Source organism: Erinaceus europaeus, chromosome 3, assembly GCF_950295315.1.
Source record: "Erinaceus europaeus chromosome 3, mEriEur2.1, whole genome shotgun sequence".
Classification (NCBI taxonomy): Eukaryota; Metazoa; Chordata; class Mammalia; order Eulipotyphla; family Erinaceidae; genus Erinaceus; species Erinaceus europaeus.
The window spans coordinates 29,477,753-29,505,741 of record NC_080164.1 but is presented as its reverse complement, the minus strand read 5'-3'; the positions used below and the strand labels follow the sequence as shown (position 1 = coordinate 29,505,741).

The 27,989-nt window shown below is 45.6% G+C and overlaps 1 pseudogene; it reads left to right on the top strand.

The window, feature by feature from the left end:
• The first annotated feature begins 247 nt into the window (after nt 1-247).
• On the top strand, nt 248-27,989 carry LOC132537584 (large ribosomal subunit protein uL4-like; annotated as a pseudogene).

Genomic DNA, 27,989 nt, shown 5'->3' with positions numbered 1-27,989 from the left:
TCAGGAGAGGGGGAGCAGAGAAAGGGGGACTGAGTTCACAGGCCCAGTGTGTGTGCCCAGTCCAGCGCCACACACGGCAGTAGCAAGGCCAGCAGCACCGGGGAGGCTCTGTGGATGGTGGAGCCATGGTGTGGGGCCCCTCTCGTCTCTGTGTCTCCCCCTCCCAGGATAGAAAAGCTGGTCCCGGAGGCCTGCTATCTCATTAATGTGCACAGTCCCCAGCGTAGGCCCTCGGTGACTGGTCCCAATGCCCTGGACACCACCAGGTACTGAAGGCCAGCTGTCAGTGCAGCCACCAGGCTGTGTGTGTTTAGCCCACAGCAGCCTCAAAATTTCTGCTCTGCCCCTCTCATCAGGCCTGATCTCTGAGGATTTCAGTGACTGGAAAGTGAGTCAGAACCAAAATAGCAGGTTGTATCCTTTAAAACTACATTGTAGGGAAATCAAATTGCATCTGTTATTTTTGACTGAGGGAAAAAGTAAGGTCCATTTGCTTTGTGACACTAGGCTTCTCAAGATGGACAGCATATTTATTTATTTATTTATTTATTTATTCATTTATTTTTGCCACCAGGCTTATCACTGGGGCTCGGTGCCAGCACTGTGAATCCACCCATCCTAGTAGCCATTTCTCTTTCTTTTTTTTTTTTTTTTCCTCTCTCTCTTTTTTCTTTCTTCCTTTCTTTCTTTCTTCCTTTCCTTCTTTCTTTCTTTCTATTTTTATTTGATAGGACAGAGAAATTGAGAAGGGATGGGGAGATAGAAAGGGAGAGAGACAGAAAGACACCTGCAGCCCTGCTTCACTGCTCCTGAAGCTTCTCTCCTACAAGTGGGGAGTAGGGGCTCCAACCCGGATCCTTGTGCATGGTACCGTGTACACTCAGTTGGGTGCGCCACCACCCAGCCCTCAGGAAGGACAGTATTGTTGACACTGTTGACATTTCTCTGTGCCCAGCTGCACTGGGGGCCTTGGCACCTGTGCAGGAGACTCGTGTGAGCGGAGGGAAGGGTTCTGCGTGGAGACTGCTCGGGCAGACTGCTCTGGCACTGATGAAGGGGTGCCTTCCCTGCAGTCGTTTTTACACCATTTATCTCTTAACAGCTTTATTTGCTTCTTTTTAGGAGAGAGAAGGAGAGCGGGTAAGAGAGGCCAGAAAAGTGCTCAGTTCTGGCAGGAAGTGGTATTGGGGGTCGACCCTGGGGCCTCTGGAACCCCAGGAATGCAAGTCCAGGGGCCCAAGGCTGACCAGTTCCTGGCCTGAAGGCAGGTACACGTCTTGACCTCAGTGGTGAGCTGGTCAGGGACTGAGGGAGGCTGCCTGGGCCCTTAACCTTGCCTGAAGCTGACCTTGCCCTATACTTCCTGGACTGGCGAGGAGGGGAGAGACCACAAACTATGCTCTCTCCATGATTTTAGTTCTGGGAGAAATGTCTGGCCTGACAGACTGTCAGAGGGTCCCAGAGTAAGGGCCTGGGGGAAGCTTGTCTGCATCCAGACAGCACAAGAGAGTGGGCATGCTGACCCTCAGCATGTGGCCGTGTTCAATCTGCAGACTTGGCTGGAGGAGATGAGAACAAGCTGGCTTTGGACAGGTGGCTCTGGCTGGTGCTTTTCAAGATCTGGGGACCCAGCAGTGTGGCAGTTTGTATTCTAATAAGGCACATTTCCATATATTCCCTTAGAGAAACTGAGCTGTCAAACCAGCCTGAAGCCGCCATCTTGTGTGATATCTGCCTGAGTCCTAAGTCTGAGCCCAGAAGGTCTGGTTGCAGGGAGAGGCCACCCCCAGAAAACCCCCCCCCCCACTTTGTGAAGATCTTCATGCCACTGTAGCAGGGATGATGACAGTCCTGACTAGACAACTGTATTACTAGCTAGCGTTCTTGGTATTGCTGTGAGAGTTTCTGAGCATTGCAGACTTAGTAAGAGTAGAGATTTGTTTTGTTAGAGAAAGGGAAAAAGATTCATATACTGCAGCTATGTGCAGGCTTATCTCAGAGTGAGGGGAGCTCAGCTCTGAGCTGCATGGCCATTTTTATGGTACTTTTTTTTTTTTTTTGGGAAAGAAAGGAAGGAGATAAAGATTGATCAACAGAGTAAGTGTAGGGGCTGTGTTGTGGGATAAAGACACAAAAATTCAGAAGCCAAAAATGCATATTAAATTAGCGCAACTGGACTTGGGAGACTGACTCCTGCAGACAGCTATGCAGAGAAGAGGTGGTTACTGGGCTGTTTGCTAAGTCTTAGAGAGAGCCAGAAGCTGGACTCTGCTCCTTTGTTCTGTGTGCCCAAAGTAATGCCTTTCGAGGCTTCTGGATTTAACATTGCCTGAGCCTAGTAACTTGAAAGATAGCTCTGTAAACAGCCCAAACCAAGCCAGAAAGTAGTGATTAGATCTTCTCTGGTAGTGTCACCCCAGGGCAGCTGGAGTTCACCAAGGAGTCAACAGTCAAATGGCGCAGGTGGCAATTCTTAACCCTTTCTGGCGATGCTTTATACATGCAGCTGTTGTTTTCTCTGGGCTGGCTTCACGGGCAGGTAACAGATGACCAGAAACACACGGCTGAGCTGAGAACGCAGTTTAATCTTTATTCACGAGCGGGCAATGTGCTCCTCCATCTTTCTCCTCCCGCGGCAGAGTCGAACTCAGGAAGTACGTAGGATAGGGGGCGGGGAGAAGGGAGAAGCACGAAACTAGCAAGGGCTAAACCAAATCTCCTGGAGGTGGGGGGAGTGAGACCAAACCAATGTGAAGCATACCAATACGCAGCAATGAGGAGACCCTGCCCTCTGCTCCCCAGTCTGTCTGGCTCAGCCTGCCTCAAAGAGACCAGGGCTCTGAGAGGTCACCGTACTGCCACTGTGGAAGGATGGTGGCACTTTCGATTCTGCATGAGCTTCTGATGCTGGGAGAACCTTGGTTCTGGTGTCATCTAGTGGTAAAACCTTGGATGGTGGCTTAAGTCATGTGCTTTCTCTGTGAGGTAAGGACCACAGGGTCTTGTTCGTGGAGCTGCAGTGAGGCTTAGGGCATCTCCTGTGTCCAGGACTCGTTCAGGTGGGCGCTTAAAGGGACAGCTGCTTCCAGGAGGAGCCTGGTGCTGAGAACCCTTGGGTCTCCATGGCAGGGGAGATCAGATGCATGAATCCAGCTCCTTGAATCCCCAACTCCACAGACTGACTTTCTGTTTCTCTCTGTTATGGAGTATTTATTTTTTAAATAAATTTTTATTAGTGATTTAATATTGATTTACAAAATTATACGATAAGAAGGGCACAACTCCGTACCTTTAATCCACTACCAGAGTTCTGGGTCCCCAGTCTCACCATTGGAAGCTACAGCAATTCTCCCAAGGTTGCAGATATGGTTTAGCTATTATATTTTTTAAATTTTTAAACTAACTTATTTATTGGATAGACATAGAGATAAATCCAGAGGGAAGGGGAGATAGAGAAGGAGGGAGGAAGAGAGAGACACCTGTAGCCTTGCTTCACCACTTATGAAGCTTTTCCCCTGCAAGTGGGGACCGAGGGTTTGAACCTGGATCCTTGTACACTGTAACATGTGCACTCAGTCAGGTGTGCCATCTCCTGGCCCCCTGGTTTAACTGTTATTTCTACAACTATCTATCTAAATTTATATGTATTTTCTCCTTTTTTTTTTTTTTAAGGTTCCATCTTCTTTTCCTTCCCAAGTCACACATAAGTCTATTACTACATCCAAGTGTCCCTTGCTTTTTCTTTTTCTCTCTCCGGATCCTGATGGAGTTAGAGTTCAGAGCCCTCTGGTCATCTTCCCCATATTATTTCTCCCCTACTGGGAGTATGGGGCACAGAAGGTGGGAGTCCTGGCTTCTGTAATTGCTTCTCTGTTGGATATGAGTATTAGCAGGTCAATCCATACCCCCAGCCTGCTTCTATCTTTCCCTAGTGGGTTGGGGCTCTGGAGAGGTGGGGTTCCAGGCATATTGGTGAGGTCACACAGACTTTCTCTTAGTTTTCCTTTCCCCTCCCTTGCTTTCCCTTTCTCTTTCTCTCCTCTCCTCTTTCTTTCCTGCCCTTGCCATCTCTGATGTGTTCTGAGGGTGAATTTGTGTTTCCAAGCCTCCGTTGTGTTGGGATGCCTCATTATAAAAAGCCTTTGCCTTATCCGTGAAGATCATTTTCCTTCACCAGTCATCTTTGTGTCTCTCCCAGCCCTGGGCTGCCTTGCCCCCCACCCCTCATCCCCCATGCCTGAGAATTTCGGAATCCAGCTGTATTCTCACACTTTCACTTTACAGCAGTAACACCAGCTCCTTGGAATAAGTGTTCCAGATCTTGTTTTGCCTGTTGCGTCCATGAGTTTACTATTTCCTCCTGTTCAGATGATGTGTCTTCACAGAGTTTGAAGGATGCTCTGAGTGCAGCCCAGGTGCAGGGGTACTCAGGAGGTGCCACGGGGAGACCCCAGGCTGTGAGAAGAGTGTGCACCACGAGTCTTTGTGGAGACAATTACTCAGTACTGCTGGTTTCACCAGAATGCCTTTTCACTGAAATTTGGAAGCCTACTATTAATCAAGTTGCCTTGGGAAAGATCACTGCTTCCCTCAGGAGCCCCCTTTTAGCTTCAGAAAGCAGATGTTTTGCTAGATAAGAAACAAGCTTTTAAAAAAAGCAAACTGCTGCATTTAGTCAGCAAGAAACGCAGGTTTAATTTATGGTCCTGGCTCTATTTTTTCCCTCTTGGAATGATTAACTCCATGATACTAACAAGCACTGCTCCCTGGCCTTCTGAGGTTGCTGGGCTTTTAATTTTAGATCAACATTTCCCGTCACTTCTGGTTCTAACCTGATTTAACTATTAAATGCCCAGAGACTCAGCTTCTGGTATTCTGGGAGTAATTATATACCTAGATTAAAAAAAACAAACAAAAAACCTCAGTAGTTGTGAGTCTTGAAGTATTTTTTTTTTCAAGCTTTGTTTTTGAATCCCCGTGGAAGTAAGGCACATGCCATGCTTGCTTTTTCATTTCCCATTTTTGTTTTCCTGTGTTTTACTTTTAAAAAATATTATTTATTTGTTTATTATTGGATAGAGACAGAGAGAAATTGAGAAGGGAGGGGAGATAGAGAGAAAGAGACAGAGAGATACCTACAGTACCACTTCACTACTCGCTAAGCTTTCTCCCTGTAGATGGGGACCGGGTCTTGAACCTGGGTCCATGAGCATTGTAACATGTGTGCTCAACCAGGTGGGCCACCACCCAGCCCCTGACTAGCCCCTGACTGGCCCCTGACTGGCCCCTGACTTCTGGTATTTTCTCAGGTGGCCTATGATGTCTTTTTGGGTTGAAATTGTTTAACATATAATGTTCTGGATTTGTTCACAATGACGGAATAGAAGCTAGGAGACCAGTCTATCCGAAGAGAGAGAACCATGGCATTTTAAAATACAACCAGGTTGTATTTAAGGTCACTTTTGTTTTTTACTTTGCTTGGTTTTTTTTTTTTTTCCCTCCAGGGTTATTGCTGGGGCTCGGTGCCTGCACTACGAACCCACTGCTCCTGGAGGCCATTTTCCCCATTTTGTTGCCTTTGTTGTTACCCTTGTTATTGTTGTTATTATTATTGTTGTCATTGCTGTGTTGTTGGATAGAAATCAGAGAGAAATCAAGAGAGAGGAGGGGAAACAGAGAGGGGGAGAGAAAGATAGACACCTGCAGATCTGCTTCACCGCTTGTGAAGTGACCCCCCTGCAGGTGGGGAGCCAGGGGCTCGAGCCAAGATCCTTATGCCCGTCCTTGCGCTTTGTGCCATGTGCACTTAACTTGCTGTGCTACCACCCAACACCCACTTTGCTTTTTTTTTTTTTCCCCCTACATAACAGCTGAGCTGCAGTCACAGAGCCAGAGATGCAGCTTGGTGAGAGTGAAGCCCGTGGGCCTTCAGCTCTGTCGGATGCTGGGGATGGAGCCTGGGGCCTCTGGGCCTCAAGCATCAAGTGCGGTGCTCTGCCCCTGAGCTCTTGCCCTACCCTGCCACATCCTGTTTCCACAGCAGAGAGTGGAATGGGGCCTTGAGGTCTGGGTGCTGGGTATCATTTCTCAGGCCTTTCTGTGCTTCTCTGGGTTGGGGCACTCCCAGGAAGGAGGTCTTGGTATTTGAAGGGTCAGCGTGACCATTGTGACACGGTGCATTTGGCCGTAGGAGTTGTCACTGTCTTCTTAATTCCACCCTCCACCCAGCACCATCCTCTCATAGAGGAGAGGAGGCGGGAAGGAGACCCATGTGTGATGAAATGCAGTCTCGTGCCTACCGCTCCCAGCTCTGCTCGTGGGGAGACTGCCTGCCCTTGCCCCCGCAGGTGTGTCCTTTCCTCTCTGCCAAGTGCACAAAAGGACGGATGGACACCACAGGGCCAGCATACATTTTAGTTCTTTCTAGAAGGTTCCATTTGGCCTTGTACTTCACCGCAGCAGTCTCGCAGCACAGTTTCAGATGTTCTTTAAATTTAACCTCAAGTGGACTGGGGCTGAGGCTGGCTTTTTGTGGTTGGCATGACTGGGCAGAGCGTAGGTGAGCTGTATTCAGAACTACCTGCCTTAAAAGTCTGCTCCTGCACTGTGATGAGCCTTTAATTCAGAAATCTGTTTATCTCCCAGCATCTCAGTAGGAAAACCTTTTCTCTGGTGCCAGAAGCTTATGAATTCTCTTCATGAGATCAAAAAGAAGATGGGCAGATAAGTGAGTTCTAGGATAAAGGTCTGGGTGGCTTAGAGGTGACAGGAGGGATTCTGAGTGCCCTGCTGCTGTGTAGTGTTTTCCCCTCTGTGTCAGAAACTTGCTGGGTGGAGTAAATTGCACACCTTTTCCTGTGTGCTTTCCAGCCTCCTTCGCCGTGGTCTTGGGCTATGCCTCTGGGGTCCCCAAGGAATTTGGGGGAAGTCACTTTCCGTGAGCACAGTGGTGAGATCCACCAGCCCAGGAGGGCCCATGTGTGGATGGCCATGTAGGAGGAGCTCAGGGCTCAAAACCTGGGCCTTTGCATCAGTCCTGACTTATCCCATAATTACTTTTGACATCAGAACCATTATTACATCAATCATGCAATTAAAAGATTAAACCATTTCTATTTCTTTATTATAGAGACAATGAAAATTTGTAAGTAAGAAAGAAAAAACCACACTAAGTCAGCAATGTCAAGATAACGACATAGCCTGAAAGGACACTGCTTTACCCACGAGCTGGAAGAGCAAAGAAAGAGACTTGAGTCTCTTACCCAGTCAGAGTGTGGGCAGGTGGAAGCTGACGGGCGGCAACCCAAGATCATCTTGGGGTGATTATGTCTGCACCTCAGATATAAGCGCTCGTGTTAATCTCACAAATGCTGAAGCAGGCAGTTCCTGAGAGGGTCCAGTTTTTATTTATTTATTATTTATTAATATTTATTTATTCCCTTTTGTTGCCCTTATTTATTGTTGTAGTAATTATTGTTGTTATTGATGTCATTGTTGTTAGATAGGACAGAGAAATGGAGAGGAGGGGAAGAGAGAGAGGGGGAGAGAAAGATAGACACCTGCAGACCTGCTTCACTGCTTGTGAAGCGACTCCCCTGTAGATGGGGAGCCAGGGGCTTGAAAGGGTCCAGTTTGCTTTTCAGTCTAGCCTTAATTGGTGAAGCAGGTTTGCAGGTGTCTCTTTTTCTCTCTGTTTGTATCTCCCCTTACCCTCCCTCTCAATTTATCTCTGTCCTGTGTGTGTGTGAGAGAGAGAGAGTTAAAAAAAAACAGAGAGAGAGAAAAATGGCTGCTAGGAGCAGTGGTTTTGTAATGTTGTCATGGAGCTTCAGTGATAACCCTGGTGGCAATAAATAAATAAACAAACAAACAAACAAATAAATAAATGGTGAGAGAGCTAAGTAGCTCGACCTACAGAGAGGCATGGATTTTAAGGCAGCAAAGGACATGCTTTCTGACCCTGCCCTCAGGAGGGAGGTTGCATTGGCACTGTGAACTTTGTGGAGACCCTGGGACCAAAGCATCTCAAAGAAAGGTGAGGGGGTGGTGCTAGCAGGAAGCGCAGGCCGTCTTGGGCTGGGACATGGGTACCGTGCAACAGCTGAGGTCCCTGCAGCTCAGTCGCTGCACCCTATTTAGCAGGACGCACCATCCCTGGAACTCAGCATGACTCTCCCTCCTGTCTCAGCTGTGACTGCTCAGTGAGACTCGGTCACGCTGACTCATGATGGCCTGTCAGTCCTGGGGAAGCTGTGAGAAAGAGTGACAAGAAGAGTTAATTCTCAGGGGGCCAGGTGGTGGCACACCTAGTTATGTGCACATACTCCTGTGCACAGGAACCAGGGCTTGAGCCCCAGCTCTCCACTTGCAGGGTGAGCTTCACAAGTGGTGAAGCAGGTCTGCATGTGTCTATCTTTCTCTCTTCTTCTCTATCTCCCCTCCCTTCTGAATTTCTCTCTTTCCTGTTAAGTAAAACAAGAAGGGGGGGGGGGAGAGTGTATTTCTGGGGACTGAGGCAAGGCCCTGGCAGCCTTGCAGATGGAGTTCCTGTCGCAGAGACTCTGTGTTCAGTCAAATCTCAACTATGTCTCTTGACACCCCCCTCTCCCATTTTCTGATGTGACTTCTTCCATTTCTAGGTGGCTCCTCCATTTCTCTCTCTGTCCCTTCTTTGCTCTGGTCCCACCTCCCTGCTAAGAGCCCAGCTACCTGTATGGAGAGCAGATCTCCCATCTTCCTAAGAAATCATAAAGACAGGAGGGACTCTGTGTAAGTTGATTCCTCTTGATGGAAATATGGGTCTCCAGAATTTCATCTACTTGGAACCGAGGCCACACAGAAAAAGGCTTTTTTCCTGTTGACCAATAAATCATGCAGGGCTGGCCCCCCACCTCCATTTTTTATATTTAGTGATTGAGTAGTATTTTCCAACAGGAGATGAAAAGATCTTTATAGTGAAAACTAGAGGACATTGTTTAAAGAAACAGAAAATGACATAAAGAAATAAAAGAACACTCCTTGTTCTTGGATTGGAAGATTGGGCCAGAGTCGACCCGAACTGCCCCTGCGGCTACAGACAGTCTATGCCCCACATAGTCAACGACTGCCACCTACCTCTCCCTATTCAAAGGAGGTCTCGAAACTTTACATCAGGCTCAACCTGACGCTGTTGACTGGCTACGGAAGAAGGGCAAACGCTAGAAGAAGAAGAATTGGGCCTTCACCCCCCAACACGAATGATGTTCACTGCGTCTTCTCATGAGTCTTTGTTCTCCACCAGAGAGGGGCTCCTCCCCGGGGCTTGTCTCCTTTACTTTGGTTCCAGGACACCCTATGAGGACTGGACTAGGTATGTTGATGTGAAACCTTGGAGCCACCTGCCACATAATGATGTCACACTCAGATAACTCACAGCAGCAGGGCTATAGCCATGGGGCCCAGATTCTGTTTACCAAGGTGCCCTGCCAGAACTGTCAGGCTCAGTCTCCCCAGAACATGTTTCCTGGGTGTGTGATGCTGACCAAGACTAAGATGTTTTATTTCATTCTGGTAGAAGAATATAAGAATGTGTATATAAAACTGTACATAGAAACATAGACACACACAACACATAAAACACAACACACACACACACACACACACCAGTTTTGAGATTTCTAGGTCAAAGACAGCATGCATTTTCCAAATGACATGTTGGAAGCTGACAAGGAGCTGGGATAATTGCTGTTGGACTTCACTGAGATCTTTCCAAAAGCATTGGATGCCTCTCACTTCTCCCCATCAGTAGCTCTGCAGCATTTCAAGGACCCTTTTCACTAAGCCCAGGAGTGTGACTTTACTGAACACCATTAAACCAGAGATAATGTCAGACTACACTTCACTGTTTTGTTTCCACAGAAAAAGCATTTTTCAAGTAGTGCCATTTAGAGAGAATACTGGGATTGGGGTCTCTTCTGAAGAAAATGGATACCTTAAGGAATAGCATAAATACCTTATCATTTTTTCAGTCAAAGCCCATCAAACATGAGTTCTTTTTTACACAGTACTCTATCTTCCGGGCAGTTCTGTCTTTCTCTACCATCACCATGCCCTTTGCTCAAGCTTGGAACTTGTGAATCAGCCTCTCCGAGGACGGGTGTGGGCTGCTCTGTGTATCCCCCAGGGCCAGTCTCAGACCAAGCAGGACCAGACAGGAGGGGGAGATGTTCACTGCAGTTTCAGGTTTGAGGACTTCAGTGCAGTGCAGTTTGAGGATGATGACTTCTAGACATGCAGGTCACGGTGCAAGAAGGATCTGATGCTTGTTTTCCATGTGTCCGGTAGCCCTGTCTCCTCAGCGTTGCCATCTTGCCTGGGTGCTGTGTGGGTGACTGCAGTGGACTGAGGGTGCTGTGTGAGGGACTGTGCAGAGGGCTGTGGGTGTCATCTTGCCTCAGTGTCTGACCCCTGCCCCAATCCCAGAGTGTCTTTGGATTCCCCCACTCAGAGCTCTAGGAATCTGTCACCTGCTGGGACTGGATTCCACGTGGCTTTCAAAGGTCCCTTCACCTTTTCTGCAACTGCTCGAAGTCTGGTGGGTGAGCAGCACAGATGGAAAAAGGACTGATGTTGGTGAAGTTGCTTAGCAGAGATCATTCTAGACTGGGAAGAGTTTTTCTGTGTTCCTGTCCACTGTTTGTCCCCTTCCCTCCTCTGTCAAAAGAGAGAGGCACGGAACTGCTTATGTGTCTGAGGAAATTTGTGCTGATTAAACCCTGGGTTTACCTCAGAAACCACTTACCTTTCCCTGAGAGTGCTCAATCACATTAAAAAAAAATTCTTTTTCTTTCTTTTTTTAAAAAATTTTTTTTATATTTATTTACTTATTCCCTTTTGTTGTCCTTGTTGTTTTATTGTTGTAGTCATTATTGATGTCATTGTTGGATAGGACAGAGAGAAATGGAGAGAGGAGGGGAAGACTGAGGGGGAGAGAAAGATAGACACCTGCAGACCTGCTTCACCGTGTGTGAAGCGACTCCCCTGCAGGTGGGGAGCCGGGGGCTTGAACCGGGATCCTTAGGCCAGGCCGGTCCTTGTGCTTTGCGCCATGTGCGCTTAACCCGCTGCGCTACCGCCCGACTCCCAAAAATTTCTTTTTCTTATTGCCACCAGCCACCAGGGTTATCTCTGGTCCTTGGTGCTGCACTGTGTATTTACCACTCCCAGCAGCCGTTTTTCCTTTTCTTCCCTAATCTCTCTTTCTTCTCCCTCCCTTCCTTTCTTTCTCTTTATTGGATAGGATGGATGGAAAGAAATTGAGAGAGAGGAGGAGGAGATTAAGAGGGAGAGAGGAAGATAGACACCTGTACACCTGCTTCATCGCTCGTGAGGTGTCCTCCCCCCCCCCCCCCCCCGGCAGGAGAGCAGGGGCTGGAACCCAGGCCCTTGTGCATGGTAATATGTGTACTTAACTGGGTGCACCATTGCCCAGCCCCTTCAAGCACATTTTGGAAATCTATCTTTTTTTTTTTTTTATTGCTGGGGCTTGGTGCCTGCACTACGAATCCACTGCTCCTGGAGGCTATTTTTTCCCTTGTTATCGTTGTTGTTATTATTGTTGTTATTATTGCTGTCATTGTTGCTGGATAGGACAGAGAGAAATGGAGAGAGGAGGGGAAGACAGAGAGGGTGAGGGAAAGACAGACACCTGTAGACCTGCTTCGCCAATTGTGAGGCGACCCCCCGCAGGTGGGGAGCCAGGGGCTCTAACTGGGATCCTTACGCCAGTCCTTGCACTTTGTGCCGTGTATGCCTAACCTGCTGCACTACCTCCCTGCGCCGGAAATATATCTTTTAAAACTATGTTCTTAGCTGTAAGCAAAGTGGAGATGTTGCCTTTTGCTTGACAGTAGGTGGGACAGAGGTGGGTGGGGGGCAAGCCCAAAGGAGAGGGACACACCCCAGGTGATCAGCATGAGTCATCAACCTTGACCCCCTCATCAGCAGATCTGAGGTAACTGAGGGAAGACAGTGATGGAGGAGGGGAGGCTGGGGCCCCTTGCAGCAGAGGAGGGTGGAGTGGAGGGGTTGGGGTGGGAAAGCACATGTTTTAGGAAGATGAGAAGCTGTGTCCTTGAGACAGTAGCCTTAAGAGCCAGCACTTCCTCAATGGAAAAAAAAATTTTTTAAAAAAGATTTTATTTATTTATGAGAAAGATATGAGGAGAGAGAAAGAACCAGACATCACTCTGGCACATGTGCTGCCAGGGATCAAACTCAGGACCTCATGCTTGAGAGTCCAAAGCTTTACCACTGCGTCACCTCCCAGACCACTGGAAATATGTTTTTAAGGTCCTATATAATGGGCAGAGGAGACAACATAATGGTTCTGCAAAAGGCCTTCCTGCCTGAGGCTCCAAGGTCCCAGGTTTAATCCCTTGCATCACCACAAACCAGAACTGAGCAGTGCTCTGGAACAAAACAAAACAAAACAAAACAAAACATCCTATATAGTTAGAACGCAAAACTTCAGCTTTTGTCTTCAAACAGCCTTTCAGATGACAAGGTGAGAGCCCTAACTCAGGGCAGACTCACATAGACACACAGCAGGCCTATGCCATAGGACGGTGGCAGCAGTGCCTCCGGTGGCCCTGTCGTGGAGGGCTCTGTCTTAGTGCGTCTGTGCACCTGGTTCTGAGGTGATGCAGCCTCAGGGCGGGTAGGGGGTCTGTCATGCCTGAAGGGATGCCCGAGGTTACAGTCTCTTCCCCCTCAGACCCTTATGCGGTGCAGACCCTGCACCATATTGGCTTTTGTCTTAGAAACAGCTCAGGGCCCACTCTCCCACCACACCTCCTAGGTGCCAGGAGCCCAGAAGACCATTCTGGACCAGCAACTTCCAGATGTCTCTAGCTCAGGTGGCCTCCTGATGGCTGGTGGAGGAGACGCAGCCCCAGCCCCTCTGCAGGAGGTGAAACATTTGGAGGCCTGCTTCTGTCAGGACGTCTTCTCACAGGACGTCTTTCAGCACACTGTGCACTGATCCAGGAGAGAACACATCTGCAATCTTTATGCCAGCCCACCCCTGCCATTTCCACAGCAGACTCTCCTTGCTGTCAGAAGCAGTAATAGAAGAGCTGTGATTTGGGGGTGGGTGTTGAATAAGGTCAGGCAGGCTGGTGTTGGAGCCAGTGACAGAGGAACTGCCATTAGGTTAGGTTCAGAGGAACTGCCATTTCCCTGTAAATGCTGAAGTCAGCAAATGAGGTGCTTGTGGACAGCAGCCATTCTTTCACCCTCCAGCTGCTGTCCCTAGTCCCAGGAGAGGGAGCACCCACAGGCATAGAGTGGAGGAAGAAGGGTGATTCGGTGTGTGCACCCACTGTTTCTCCACCCACTCCCCTAAACGAGCAGACATGCATTGACCTTTACTGATCATCCCTTTTCTGTAAGGGGCCAAAACAGGGCCTGAGGCTGATGTGGGGACCTTTGGTGTGAATTATTTAGAGCAAGCTTCTGGTGTGTGTGTGTGTGTGGCTAAGGCTTGGTGAAGGCAGGGTGGCTTGGTCAGCAGGCTGAAGAGAGCATGGTATTGTCACAGAGTGACCTGGCCAGGCTGGGAGTCACGTCAGTTTGCTTCCTGTTGTTTATTACAACACCGATGTGAAAAAAGACCCCATCCCTTGCTTTGAACAAAAAAAGAAAAGATTTTTTTTTCCCCAGAAGGTGCGTTCGTTCTGTTTGTTTCCTTTCACTGTCACCCGAACTGAGTGAGGACTGCAGTATTTATTCAGAGAGGAAATCGCATTATTCCTTTTTTCCCCAGTTAAAAAAATGACATTGAGTCAGTGAGGGGTGTAGACAGGGTGGTGGGTGACTCAGTGGGGAGCACAGGATTTTCTTACATACATGAGGGCTCAGGCTTGATCCCTGTCCCATATATGCTTTCTCTCCCTCTGTCTCATAAAATAAAGAAATGAAGAAATCATATTTTAAAAGACTAAGAGTGGTTTGGGGGACGGCTTAGCCCTAAATACAGGACATGCATGTGTGAGAGTTCAAGGTCGGTCACTAGCACTACCATAATGTTCTTTCTCTCTCATTTATAAAAAGACAAAATAAAAAATTAGAAAGATATAGACCACCATGTGTCAGCAACTATACTGTAAACCATTAGTCCTCCAATTAAGGAAAGATCACAAGGGAGTCCGGTGGTAGCACAGCGGGTTAAGTGCACGTGGCACAAAGCACAAGGACCGGTGTGAGGATCTAGGTTCGAGCCTCTGGCTCCCCACCTGCAGGGGAGTCGCTTCACAGGCGGTGAAGCAGGTCTGCAGGTGTCTATCTTTCTCTCCTCCTCTCTGTCTTCCCCTCCTCTCTCCATTTCTCTCTGTCTTAACCAACAATGATGACATCAACAACAATAATAACCACAACAACAATAAAAACAAGGGCAACAAAAAGGAAATAAATAAATACTAAAAAAATCTTTAAAAAAATAAAAAATAGAAAAGATCAGAAAAAGAAATGTACAGTCAAAAGAGTGAAAGATGGGTACTTTCAAACATTAATCTCCCACTCGCATCCTGCAGAGTCGTAGACGTGAATTTATTCAGCGGATTCTCTGTTTATCTCATGCTGATCTTTAGTTTACATGTTGTAGTTTGTAGCCCAAGCTGTGGTTTGTCTTTGGGCATATCATGATTTTCAAAATACAGTGTTGTATGCGTATGTGTGTGTAGTACAGAGCAATTGTAACAGTAGGTTCTTTCTCAATGGATAGTAATAAAGGTTCCCCCCCATACATCTATTCTTTTGAAGGAAACATTATATTGACCCTTGTACTACTCTTAATTTACTGCTAAATCCTCCTTTAATTTTCAGTTTCATGAAAATTTCCGTAATTCTTTTTTTTAATATTTATTTTATTTATTTTTTCCCTTTTGTTGCCCTTGTTGTTTTATTATTGTAGTTATTATTGTTGTTGTCATTGTTAGATAGGACAGAGAGAAATGGAGAGAGGAGGGGAAGACAGAGAGGAGGAGAGAAAGATAGACACCTGCAGACCTGCTTCACCGCCTGTGAAGCGACTCCCCTGCAGGTGGGGAGCCGGGTTCGAACCGGGATCCTTATGCCCGTCCTTGTGCTTTGCGCCACCTGCGCTTAACCCGCTGCGCTACAGCCCAACTCCCGCTGTAATGCTTTTTAAAAAAGAATTTAGCCCATTTCATCCCAATCTATAGGCTGCACCTTGACCTAACTTTTTTATGATTTAGATTATTGAGCTTACTTTTTTTTCCTTTTTAGGGTTCGCTGAAGATGGCGGTATAAAGGCTGAATTAGCAAAGATTGGTGAGGTTGATCGGGGTTTATCGATTATAGAACAGGCTCCTCTAGGGGGTATAAAGCACCGCCAAGTCCTTTGAGTTTTAAGCTGTGGCTCATAGTTCTCTGGCGAATAGTTTTGTTAAGTAACTATCTAAGTTTAGGGCTAAGCATAATAGGGTATCTAATCCTAGTTTGGGTCTTAGCTCACGTGTAATAAGATTTTATGAAAACACTTTTATAGTTGATTTTTAATATATAATTTAAGCTTTTTACATCTTAAACGCTCTTTACGCCGATTGCCTATTTACATGGGTTAATCGTATGACCGCGGTGGATGTCACGAGATTTACCAACCCTAAGTTTTAGTATGACTTAGTCAAACTTTCGTTTATAGCTCAAGATTTATCACTGCTGTTTCCCGTGGGGGCGTGGTTTAGCAAGATGTTATAAGCAACATTTATGTGTACTTGATATCCGCTCCTTTATACCTTAAATAAGGGTTAGAGGGCATTCTCACTGGATAGCTGATACTTGCATGTGTAATTCTACTGACAGAAAATAGGAAGGCTAGGACCAGACCTTTAGTTATTATATGTTTACGGGGTGTGAGGACCCGTCTAAGCATTTTCAGTGCTTTGCTTTAGGTTTAAGCTACGTTAACCTATTTCTAAATATTTTCATATAAGGAATGTGAGTAAATTGGGCTTAGCTATTTTATTATAACTAAGCTTAATAGAATTTATGTTTTGATTAATTATTTGGTGAAAGTAAAATTATTTATAATTATAAAAGTTATAAATATTATGATTAAATCAAATGATGATGAGTAGTTTCATTAATTTAAATAAATTAACAAGTGTATTAATTATAAATTAATATGTCAATTATGTAAACAGTTGTATAGAATTTAATAAAATTTATTTTGTAACATAATGAAATTTAAGCATGTATAATAAATTTTAATTTTGTGACATGCTACTACAATTTAAATTTGTGAAATTCATGGGCAATTAAAAAATTTGTTTATTACATAATATATAAGATAACTTAGATTTGCTTATATAGACTGCATACCCTTCTTGGTTTTGGGGTTTGTCAAGAGCTTCGTTTGTCTGCAGTAGGGGTTGGGGGGTAAAGGGGGTTTGAACTAGAAAAAAATTAATTATTTAAAAGGCATGGGCTCAGGCGTCTGCGCCTGCATATGCGTATGCATCTGTGTGTGCGTCTACATTTATGTCTACGTACACATATGTGTAGACGTGTACACATACGTCTGGATACGTGGATATATCCATGTATAGATGTGTATACACGTACGAAAGGGGGGATAAGTCAATATAGAATTGTATTATGTCCATCTAGCATTAACGATATTATCTAAGAAAGCATTAATAGCATGCACCTAGAGCATTTCACTCGTTAGATACTCTTACATTACACTAATTGTCCTGTTACCATTGAATAAATTTCCTGATACCATTGACTAAAATTCCATGCTAACCATTATGAGGATACCGGAGGTACACATTAAGTCCAGCTACAATACATGCATTTGTGTTAGGGCCTCTGACGGCCATAGGTGAGTCCAAGCATCCCCCCCAAAAAAAATACCAAGGGCATGGCACCACAGTTATGCTTTGGCATGGGCTGATTAGACATTAATCCATCGAGATGTCTTATTTAAGGGGAAAGAGTGGGCGATTTTAGGTGAGATGGTCCTGAAGAAAGAACCAGATGTCTTGTGAAATACAAGGTTAGAAACCCCCAAGTTAAATGGGCCCGGGGCGAGGGGAGAGGGACACTGTTTACAAGGGTAATTGTACATTATATGAGTAATATTAAAAATAACAGTGCACTCTTTTGCCTCTACAGTTAGAACTTCATTTTAAAATTTTTAAAGTTTTATTAGATATTTCATAATGATCAAGAAGATTTCCACCATCAGAGTCCTGCATCCCATCCCCTCTATTGGAAGCTTCCCTATTCTTTATCCCTCTGGGAGTATGGACTGAAGATCTCTATGGGGTGCAGAAAGTGGAACATCTGGCTTCTGCAGTTGCTTCTCTGCTGGACATGGGTGTTGACAGGTCGATCCATACTCCCAGCCTGTTTCTATCTTTCCCTAGTGAGGTAGGGTTCTGGGGAGGCAGAACTTCCTTTTTTCTAATCCCTGGCTTTGTTTGTGAGGAGACAGTCATTTTACTGAGCCCTTTACAAGGCCCATCACCTGTTCTCCAGCTTTTAAGGAGAGAGGCTAACAAGTGAGGTGTCTTTCCAGACCTCCATCCAAGGATGGGAGAGCTCCCCTAAGCTCTACCAAGCTTTCACATAGCCCTATACTGGGGAAAAAAAACCCCAATAGAATGGAAAACAGTGATGATGGTGGTGGTGATGATGGTGATGGTGGTGGTGGTGGTGGTGGTAATGGTGCTGGTGAAGAGAATATGCTGTGATAACGGTGATAAAGATGGTGATGGTAATGACGTGAGTGGCGGTAAAAGTGATGGTGGTGGTGACGGTGTGGTAATGATGTAAATAGTGGAAATATCAATGATGATGGTGGTGGTGGTGCTGGTGGTGATAATGATGGTGATAGAGGTATGATGTCAATGGTGATGATAGTGGTGATATGATAGCTGGTGGTCGTGGTGGTGGTGGTGGTGATGGTGATGGTACGGCTCCTGCCGATGACTATGGGAGTTGTGATAGTGATAGCAGTTGAGCTTACCAGAAGAAACACTTCAGTGCAAAATAAAGAGAAGTCTCAAAGACAGTTCCTTACAAGAGCAGGCATGTGGACTTGGTGCAGAGAACTTGAGAGGAGCTTTTGCTCAGAGCCTGGAGATTGGCTAGCTATCCTCTGTCCCATCGGAAAGAAACAGAACACAAATGAAGTAGCAAGGAAATTATCTGGGTACTGGGGCGATAAAGAAGGGGGGAGAAAGGTGAGTTACAAGGAACCAAGTCCTTGGGCATGACTGACTCTTACTGTTACCGTATAAGAGCCACAAGTTGAGAAGCCATTCACAAGAGGGCTGGGCAGTGGCACACCTGGTTAAGCTCACATAGGATGAAATGCAAGGACCTGTGAAAGGGTCTGGGTTCAAGCCCTCACTTCCCGCCTGCAGGGGTAACACTTCACAAGTAGTGAAGCAGGTTGCAGGTGTCGATCTTTCTCTCTGTTTCTCCCTCTACTCTCAGTTTCTCTTTGTCCTATCAGAGATAGTTAGAGAGATGATGCTTGCTTGTGCACAAAGAAGCCAGTGGTAAGCCAGTCTGCATTCACATGACCATAGGTCAGAGCCCTTGAGACCGCTTAGAAGATGCTAGGTTCACTGAAAGTGAATTAGTGTTGAAAATTGTAAATCATGTGAAAAATGATGCATCTTGAGAGGAAACTGCCTAATGCAGGATTTAGAAGAAATAGTATTGCACCTAGAGGAGAGAGGAAAATGATCTGAAAGGTTTTATACATTAAGTGGAATTAAAGGGCTTCTAGGATTTAATGAAGGAGTAGAAACCATAATAAATGAACTAACATACACACACACACACACACACACACACAAAACAACAAACTATGAGACCAGAGAATATGTAGGTTTGTAAGAAGATAAAACTTCTAATATAAAACATAGTTATTTGATCATAGCCATAAAATGGCCTACAGAGCATATTTTGTACTATGACAATAATTACTAAAATGCCAGTAGGATCTGAAGAAGTCGGTTAACGTGATGGTGACCCAAGAGATAAAATGACAGTGTGGAAGGCGGCCTAGCCAATATGGCAGAGTGAACTCACAGTGCTTTCAAGGGGCAGAGGCTAGAACTGAAGATAGATGGTTTGACATTTTCTTCAAAATTGAAGAAATACATTAATCTCCATACTGATGGAGCACACAGGCTCTCAAGGATATGAAATAGATTTACATACCGACAGTTGCTGGTATAAACTGCAGAACCTCTTGAGGCAACCAGAGAGAAAAGATGAATTACTGCTGGCAGGTATCTCATCAGCAGTAGACTGCAAAGGAGAAATAGTTTGGGAGTATGGGGCGGAAATCACTGTTACCTTAGAGTTCTAAGCCACCTTAAATGGTACAAGTGAAGGTGAAATACAGACCTTTCAGATTAGAACAAAAGTGCAAGGACTGGTGTAAGGATCCTGGTTTGAACCCCCAGCTCCCCACCTGCAGGGTGGGTCGCTTCCTAAACCGTGAAGCAGGTCTGCAGGTGTCTGTCTTTCTCTCCCCCTCTGTCTTCCCCTCCTCTCTTGATTTCTCTCTGTCTTATCCAACAACAATGACAGCAACAACAAAAATAACAACAACAACAACAATGATAAACAACAAGGGCAACAAAAGGGGAAAAATGTCCTCCAGGAGCAGTGGGTTCATAGTGCAGGCACTGAGCCCCAGCAATAACCCTGGAGGCAAAAAAAAAAAAAAAACAAACAAACAAAACAGAAAACAGTGCTGGGTGAAAAATGCAAGGGAAAGAGTGAGAGAGTCCAATGCTGTTGGAGTAAACTGGAAGAATTACACATTTAAAACCCAACGAGCTGTTTTGTGATCACCTCATGTGCTAAGCTTGTTTTTCCAGTCACATTAGATGGTGATGTATGAATGAGGGAGGCGGGAGAGATAGAAAGAAAAGCACTCAGAACTTGACATGGCTTAATACACGCTTAATTTAACTATGCGTACAGTGTTCAATTCAGACTGTAGAGAATGCACAAAATCTGATGAAAGAAATGAATTCAAGCATCTATGTATTCCTAACACATGTGAATAAAACAAAATTGCCTGTTAGGAGAGTTAAAGTTATGGAGGGCTAAAAATTCGCCTGTTTTTTTTTTTTTTTTTTTTAAAGAAACATAGCTTAAACCTGCAAGAGAGCAAAGAGCTAGAAAAAGCATATGCTTGCAGTAGAAAGATCTAAAAAAGACACCATAAAGTACTTAAACAAATAGTTTCTACTTAGACCTAGATACTCCCATCACTTACTTCCTATTTCACATCCTCCAATCACTCTAAAGCTAATCCTGTCAGATAAAGTAAGGGCTACAAAAGCTGGATAAGGGCAAGAGACCAGCACACTTTAATGATGGCCCTTTTGGTCACTACCAGGCCACCCCATCATCTGGAGCTCTAATCAGGGAATCCTGGGATTCCCACACAGATATGATGAGCCTAGACCTCTCTAACAGATTCCTCTTTCCACTATCACTGGTCACGTCCTTCAGGAACAACATCATAAAGCCTCTTGTGGGTCTCTGCAGGACCTTGCCCTCAGTGTAGAATAACAGTGGTAGAAATTGCCCCACTTTCTGAAGAGAGGCTGGGTCAACATTGCCAATCAAGGAAGACTGGTCCTGAAATGAGTTAAGCTTAAAATGTTCTTAGCTGTGACCATGGAAAGTGAACTTAGACTGTCAGGGATGCAGAGGTTACATAGGCTCTGGTGCTGAATATGAATAAGCATGGGCCCTAGGTCAGATTAATGGGGTTTACAGTTAGTGGTGTTTATACACTTATTCCATTTTTGGTAGTTACTTTCTGCCTTGATCCAGCTTTCTGGTCTTATTCCCAACTTTGACACAATCCTCTCAGACAATACTTTTAGACCACCTGCACATCAGGCTCAGGCAAAAATTAGTAAAACCATGGGCTCCTTAGAATATACCTAAAATAGACTTTCTAGCTTCTTCCAACATGAAGACCCCAAATCTCATCTGCTATACTCTACCATTAGGTCATGATTATTAAAGCATCTGTTCTGCTTTATATTTTAATGCTTTTCACCCATCAAGTTGCAGAAGCTACTATGATGCCAACCTGACCTCCCTGGCCAGATGACCTCACCCATGTGTCCTGGAACCCCACCTCCCCAGAGCCCTTACACCACTAAGGCAAGATAGGAGCAGGCTGGGGGGTATGGATCGATCTGTCAATGCCCATGTCCAGCAGAGAAGCAATTACAGAAGCCAGACCTCCCACTTTCTGCACCCCATACAGATCTTTTGTTCATATTCCCAGAGAGATAAAGAATAGGGGAGCTTCCAGTGGAGGAGATGGGATGTGGAACTCTGGTGGTGGGAATTCTATGAAATTATACTCCTTTTATCCCACAATCTTGTCGATCATTAGTAAATCACTAATTAAAAAGAAAAGAAAAGAAAAAACACATGCTAAGCAAGTAGTAACAGAGAAGAAACCTGATACAATGTTAACAACAAACTAAGTAGATTTTAAATAATACAACAGTATTAGGGACAAAAAAGATAAGGCAACTGGATGGTGCCACACCTGTCACCATTTGCAAGGATCCAGGTTCAAGCCCCTGCTCCCCACCTGCAGGGAGAATGCTTTGCAGTGGTGAAGCAGGTCTGCAGGTGTCTGTCTTTCTCCCTCTCTGTTTCCCCCTTCCCTCTCAATTTCTCTCTGTCCTGTCAAATAAAAATAGAAAAAAAAAAGGTTGCCATTTTTTTCTTAGGGTAGGCCCATTTCTAGCCTCCTGAGAGTTCTCCAGACTGCTCTCCACTGGGGTTGGACCAATTGACATTCCCACCAGCAGTGTAGGAGGGTTCATTTGCCCCTCACAACCTCTCCAGCATTTGTTGTTGCTATTGATTCTGATGTATGACATTCTCATAGGAGTGAAGTGGTATCTTGTTGTCTTTGCATTTCTCTGACAATAAATGACTTAAAGCATTTTTCCCATTTCTGTTGGCCTTTTTGGATCTCATCTTTGATGAATATTCTGTCTATATCTCATTTTGGATTTTTTTTGTTATTGTTGTTGCTGCTGAGTTTAGTGAGCTCTTTATTTATTTTGGTTATTAGCTATTGCACCAAAAGCAGAGGAATCTAGGGAGGAGGGGGCTTTTTGGTCCTGATGCAGGATGGTGGAAAGGGACCTAGGCTGGGGGTGAGAGTGTTTGGAAGATACCTATCATAGTGGGATGAGAAAGTCTACCTATGGGTCAACAACTATTCATACTGTAAGCCTTTCACCTGCCAATAAACAAAAAGATGAAGAAGAAGAAGAAGAAGAAGAAGGAGGAGGAGGAGGAGGAGGAGGAGGAGGAGGAGGAGGAGGAGAAGGAGAAGAAGGAGAAGAAGAAGGAGAAAAGAAAGAAAAGAAATCTTAAAACGGAATGTAGTGGTTTCTGCCAGGTCTCCTGTGTGCTGCCCATGGGGCCATTTTACATGATTGGGACGTCACATCCCCAGCAAGGAGGGTGAAGTGAAGGTGACAGAGACGGGATTGCAAATGTGCAGTCTGTCACTACGATGGCTGCTGTTTCCACCACCAAGGGAAGTGGCCCTTCCTGTAATTGTCCTTCACCTTTTGACTGTTTCACTCAGCATAATCATCTCCAGTTCTGTCCATAGGATCCTCAGTGACACAACCTCATTTTTTTTTTTTCAATTTCAGAGTAATACTCCATTGAGTATATCCCCACAGCTTCTTTATCCATTCGTCTGTCAATGGGCATTTATTTGCTCATATGTAGCATAGAGACAGCTACTGCAAAAGAAGTAGAAAAAATTGAGTAACCAAACTGTGTCTTAGTTTTTGTGAGCATATGGTGGTCATGTTGGGGGAGTAAAACTTTTGTGTACAAAGACTCACACATTTGAGAGTATGAAAGTATTTCCCTGAAAACTTACAATTTTGTAAACTACTATGAAATTACTATTTTTTTTTCTTTTTGCCTCTGGGGTTATCGCTGAGACTCAGTGCCTGCATTATGAATCCACTGCTCCTGGAGGCCATTTTTCCCCCCATTTTTGTTGCCCTTGTTGTTGGATAAGATAGAGAGAAATGGAGAGAGGAGGGGAAGACAGAGAGGGGGAGAGAAAGATAGACACCTGCAGACCTGCTTCACCTCATGTGAAGCAACCCCCCTGCAGGTGGGGAGCTGGGGGCTCAAACTGGGATCCTTATGCTGGTCCTTGCATTTCATGTCATGTGTGCCTAACCTGCTGCGCTACCACCTCCCACCCATCCCCCACTTTTTAAATAAATTGCCACCAGGGTCATTGCTGCGGCTTGGTGAATCCATTGCTCAGTGTGGCCATTTTTTCTTTCTTTCTCCATTTTATTTGCTAGGACAGAGCAATATAGAGAGGAAGGAAGATAGTGATGGAGAGAGACAGAGATACACCTGCAGCACTGCTTCGCCACTCGTGAAACTTCCCCCTTGTAGGTGGGGACCAGGGGTTTGAATCTGACTTAGTCCTTGCACATGGTTCCTACATTGGTCAGTGTGATTACAGGGAATGTACTGGGACTGGGCAATGGTGCACCGGTTGAGCGCACATGTTGCTATGTACAAGTACCCGGGCTCAAGCCCCTGGTCCTCACCTGCAGGGGGGAAGCTTCATGAGTGGTGAAGTAGGGCTGCAGGTGTCTCTGTCTCTGTCTCTCTCTCTGTCTGTCTCCTCCTTTCCTTTCAATTTCTCTCTGTTCTATCAAAATAATAGTGATGATGATGAATTTATTAATTCTCTTTAAAAATCGTTAACATTATTTATTCTATATGAGTGAGCTGAGCCTTACTCAGTTTAGGCATATGGTGGTGCAGGGAGTTGAACCTACAGTTCCTGAGCCCTGAGGCAGGCAAGTCCTGTGCCCTGACATGGGGCCATCTCCCTGGCCCAGAATATGCTTTTTTGGGCTTGTTAGCTATAGGACTCAGAACTGTGAAGGTACGGGCTTATTTGTAGAAAGTAAACTACATGAAAAAGGCTTATTTGGGAAGGGTGGATATGACTTCTCTGGTAGACAAGGTAACCTCCCCTCCGCCCCCAGTTACCACTTTATTGTCAATAATGAGCACTGTGGGGTATCTGCCAACACCCAGCGTGGCTTCATACTCCAGCTGCGTCCATCCTGCTGGCTCCTCATTAATGAGTTAAATAAATCTGGGATGCGTGTGTGATCTGTAGTCATGGACAGCATGGTTTTTTGCTATTTTTGAAAATGGTTTTTATTGCACCTAGGACTGCAGCAGAGATAGAGAGGGAGAGATTCCCTACTCATTGCCTCTGCAAGCAAATGGATTTTCTTTTTCTTTTTCTTTTTTTTGCTGGGGCTCGGCATGAATCCACTGCTCCTGGAGGCTGTTTTTTCCCTTTTGTTGCCATTGTTGTTTTATCGTTATTGTGGTTATTATTGTTGTTGTTATTGATGTCATTGTTGGATAGGACAAAGAGAAATGGAGAGAGGAGGGGAGACGGAGGGGGAGAGAAAGATAGACACCTGCAGACTTGCTTCACCACTTATGAAGCAACCCCCCTGCAGGTGGGGAGCCGGAGGCTCAAACCGGGATCCTTATGCTGGTCCTTGCTCTGCGCCATGTGCGCTTAAACCCACTGTGCTACCGCCTGACCCCCACAAGTGGATTTTCTTCCAGTTCACTTTTTCATCAGCTGTAGGGTATAGTAAATACTCTAACTCAGTGGGTCCAGATGCAAGCCCCTGTCCTCCCAGACTATCATCAGCCCCCAAACTGTTTTTTTTTTTTTTAATTTATTTTAGGATTTACTTATTAATGAGCTAGGGGGAGTATCTCGCTGGCAGATGCAGTACTGGCGATTGAGGTCAGGGCCTCCTGTATGCAAGTCCTTGTTCTGCTGCTGGCCACCAAATTTCTAGTTTTGAGGTGTGATAATCACTTCTAGGCTGGAGCTGATTCAGTCTGCCTTCCATTCCAGCTTCAGAATTCTATGTTTTTTCCACAAACTTTGGGGGAATTCTATCTCTCTCTCTTTTTAAAAAATTTTTTTATTATCTTTATTTATTGGATAGAGACAGCCAGAAATCGAGAGGGTAGAGAGCTAGATAGAGAGGGAGAGACAGGGAGACAGAGAGACACCTGCAGTACAGCTTCACCACTCATAAAGCTTTCCACCATGCAGGTAGGGACCAGGGGCTTGAACCTATGCCTTGTGCATTGTAACATATGTGCTCAAACAGGTGTGCCACAACCCAGCTCTAGGAGTTCTCTTTCTTCCTTGGTCCAGGAGTGCACCTTCACTTATGCTTGCACCATTTATTGCAATAGCTGGATGCCTGGTGGCGGGAAGGCTTTTTAGAACTTTCTGTCTTTCCTGTGGAGGTCTTTCAATCTTTCTCTGTACAGTGGTTAGAGTGGCCTTTCCTAGTGTGAGTTTGGCTCTATTTCAGTCAACTGTACCATATTCACAAGCAGCCACACCAGCTAGGAAGATGAAACCTGCATCCTAGAGCAGTGGTCTCCAGGGCCCAGGTGATCTGGAGATGCCCCCACCCTCATGTTGGGCCCCACTGTCCTCACTTCTGTCTGAGACTCCTGAGTTCCTCAGCAGTGATGTTCTTTCCTCTTTAAATAAGAATTTATTTACTTGGGTTTTGAGGTGACGTTGGTTCACAAGGCTGTATGTTTTAGAAATATAGTTTCACACACCTTTAAAAGTTGTTACCAGGACCAGGTAGTGGTGCACCTGGTTGAGTGTACATGTTACAATTCACACAGATCCAGGTTTGAGCCCCCAGTCCCCAGCTGTAGGGGGAAAGCTTTGCAAGTGGTGAAGCAGTGCTGCAGGTGTCTCTCTGTCACTGTTTCCCCCTTCCCTCTGGATTTCTGGCTGTCTCTATCCAATAAATAAATAAAGATAATTAAAAAAAAGTTTTTACCATACCACATCAACCACCAAAATACTCTTATCTCTCCATCATGCCCACCCTAGCCCCCATCCCCTCCCTACCCCCCACATTCTCACTGCAACCTAGTTTTTACCAATCTCCACTGGTGACCTCAGTCCTGTAGTTTGGGACCAAAGACTTGTCTTCATTTGACTTGGTTGGATTTTCTTCTTTTAAAAATTTTATTAGTGATTTATTTTTTGTCTACTTTCTATTTTCTTCTTCTTCTCCTTTCCCTCTCCCTCTCCCTCTCCCTCTCCCTCTCCCTCTCCCTCTCCTTCTCCCTCTCCATCTCCTTCTTCTTCTTCCCAGAGCACTGATCAGCTCAGGCTTATGGTGGTGCAGGGAATTGAACCTGGGATATGGAAGCCTCAGGCCTGAAAGTCTCTTTGCTTAACCATTATGCTATCTACCCCTGTCCTTACTGATTTAATAATTATTAACAAGATTGTAAGCTAACAGGGTTGTAATTCCATACAGTTCTGTGCCTTATCTCCTGCATCAGAAACTCTCCTATTATTTATCCTTCTGGGAGTATAGGCCCAAATTCTTTTTTTAAAAATGTATTTAATAATGATCAATAAGACTATAGGGTAAGAGGGGTGCAATTCCACACAATTCCCACCACCAGAGTTCCGTATCCCATCCTGTCCCCAAATTCTTTAGGGAGTACAGAAGGTAAGAGTTTTGGCTTCTGTAATTGCTTCTTTGCTGGACATGGACATTAGTAGGTCGATCCATAACCCCAGCCTGTTTCTATCTTTCCCTAGTTGGGTAGGGCTCTGGATAGGTGAGGTTCCAGGACACATTGGTGAGGTTGTCTGCCCAGGGAGGTCAGGATGGAATCGTAGTAGCATCTGCAACTGGGTAACTGAAAGGCCATAACATATAGTGCAGGACAAACTGTTTCATAAACAGGGATGCAAAGGTAGGAATAGAGCAGATGTTTATTTGCCTCCAAGGGATCCATTGCCTTCTCTGCTGCCTGCTCCTCGCTCTAGCTTCCACTCACTTTTCCCTTTGGCCTCTGCTGCTGCTGCTTCCTGGGCCTTTTCCTCCCTGCACTGCCCTGCCTCCTGGCTCCTCTTGGGGCTCCTGGAGGTCTGCTGCTGGGCACGGCGACATCTCTGAGCTGGCATCTGTCTCCAGGAGAGTGCTTTCTTGATTTGCTGAGTTCCTGCCGCCCTCCACACTTCCTGAGTATGTCCAGGTGGAGCTGTTTCAGAAAGACCTGGCGTGTTTAGCATTTTTGGGCAGGGAGATAGCTTACGCTCTGAGGTGCTCAGCATGGACCTCCCAGGCTAGAGCCCCATTGCCACATAAGAACACCATGCTTGGCATGGGGAGGCTCCACAGAGGGAGGAGTAGCTCTGCAGATTCTTTCATTCCCTTGTCCCCCCTCCCTTTTATTTTTATTTTTAGATATAGTTTTTTAAAATCTGTATTTGATAGAGACAGCCAAAATTGAGAGGGAGGGGAAGATAGAAAGGGAGAGACAGCGCTGCATCCAGCCCCAGAGTGGGGGGCACTGCATCATCTACAACGAGGACAACGGTATTGTCAGGGCCTTTAAGAACATCCCTGGAATTACTTTGCTTAATGTGAGCAAACTCTACATTCTGAAGCTTGTTCCTGGCGGGTACGTGGGGCGCTTCTGCCTGTGGACAGAAAGTGCTTTCTGCAAGTTAGATGAACTGTATGGAACATGGCGTAAGGCTGCCTCCCTGAAGAGTCACTACTACCTGCACATGCACGAGATGCTCAACGCAGACCTCAGCAGGATCTTGAAGAGCCCAGAGATCCAGAGAGCCCTTCGAGCACCACGCAAGAAGATTCACTGCAGAGTCCTGAAGAAGAATCCTCTGAAGAACCTAAGAATCATGTTGAAACTGAGCCCCTACACTAAGACCATGCACCATTCTGCGCCAGGCTAAGATTCACAAGGTTCGGGTGTCTAAAATGCCCGCACCTCTAGAAGCCAAATGA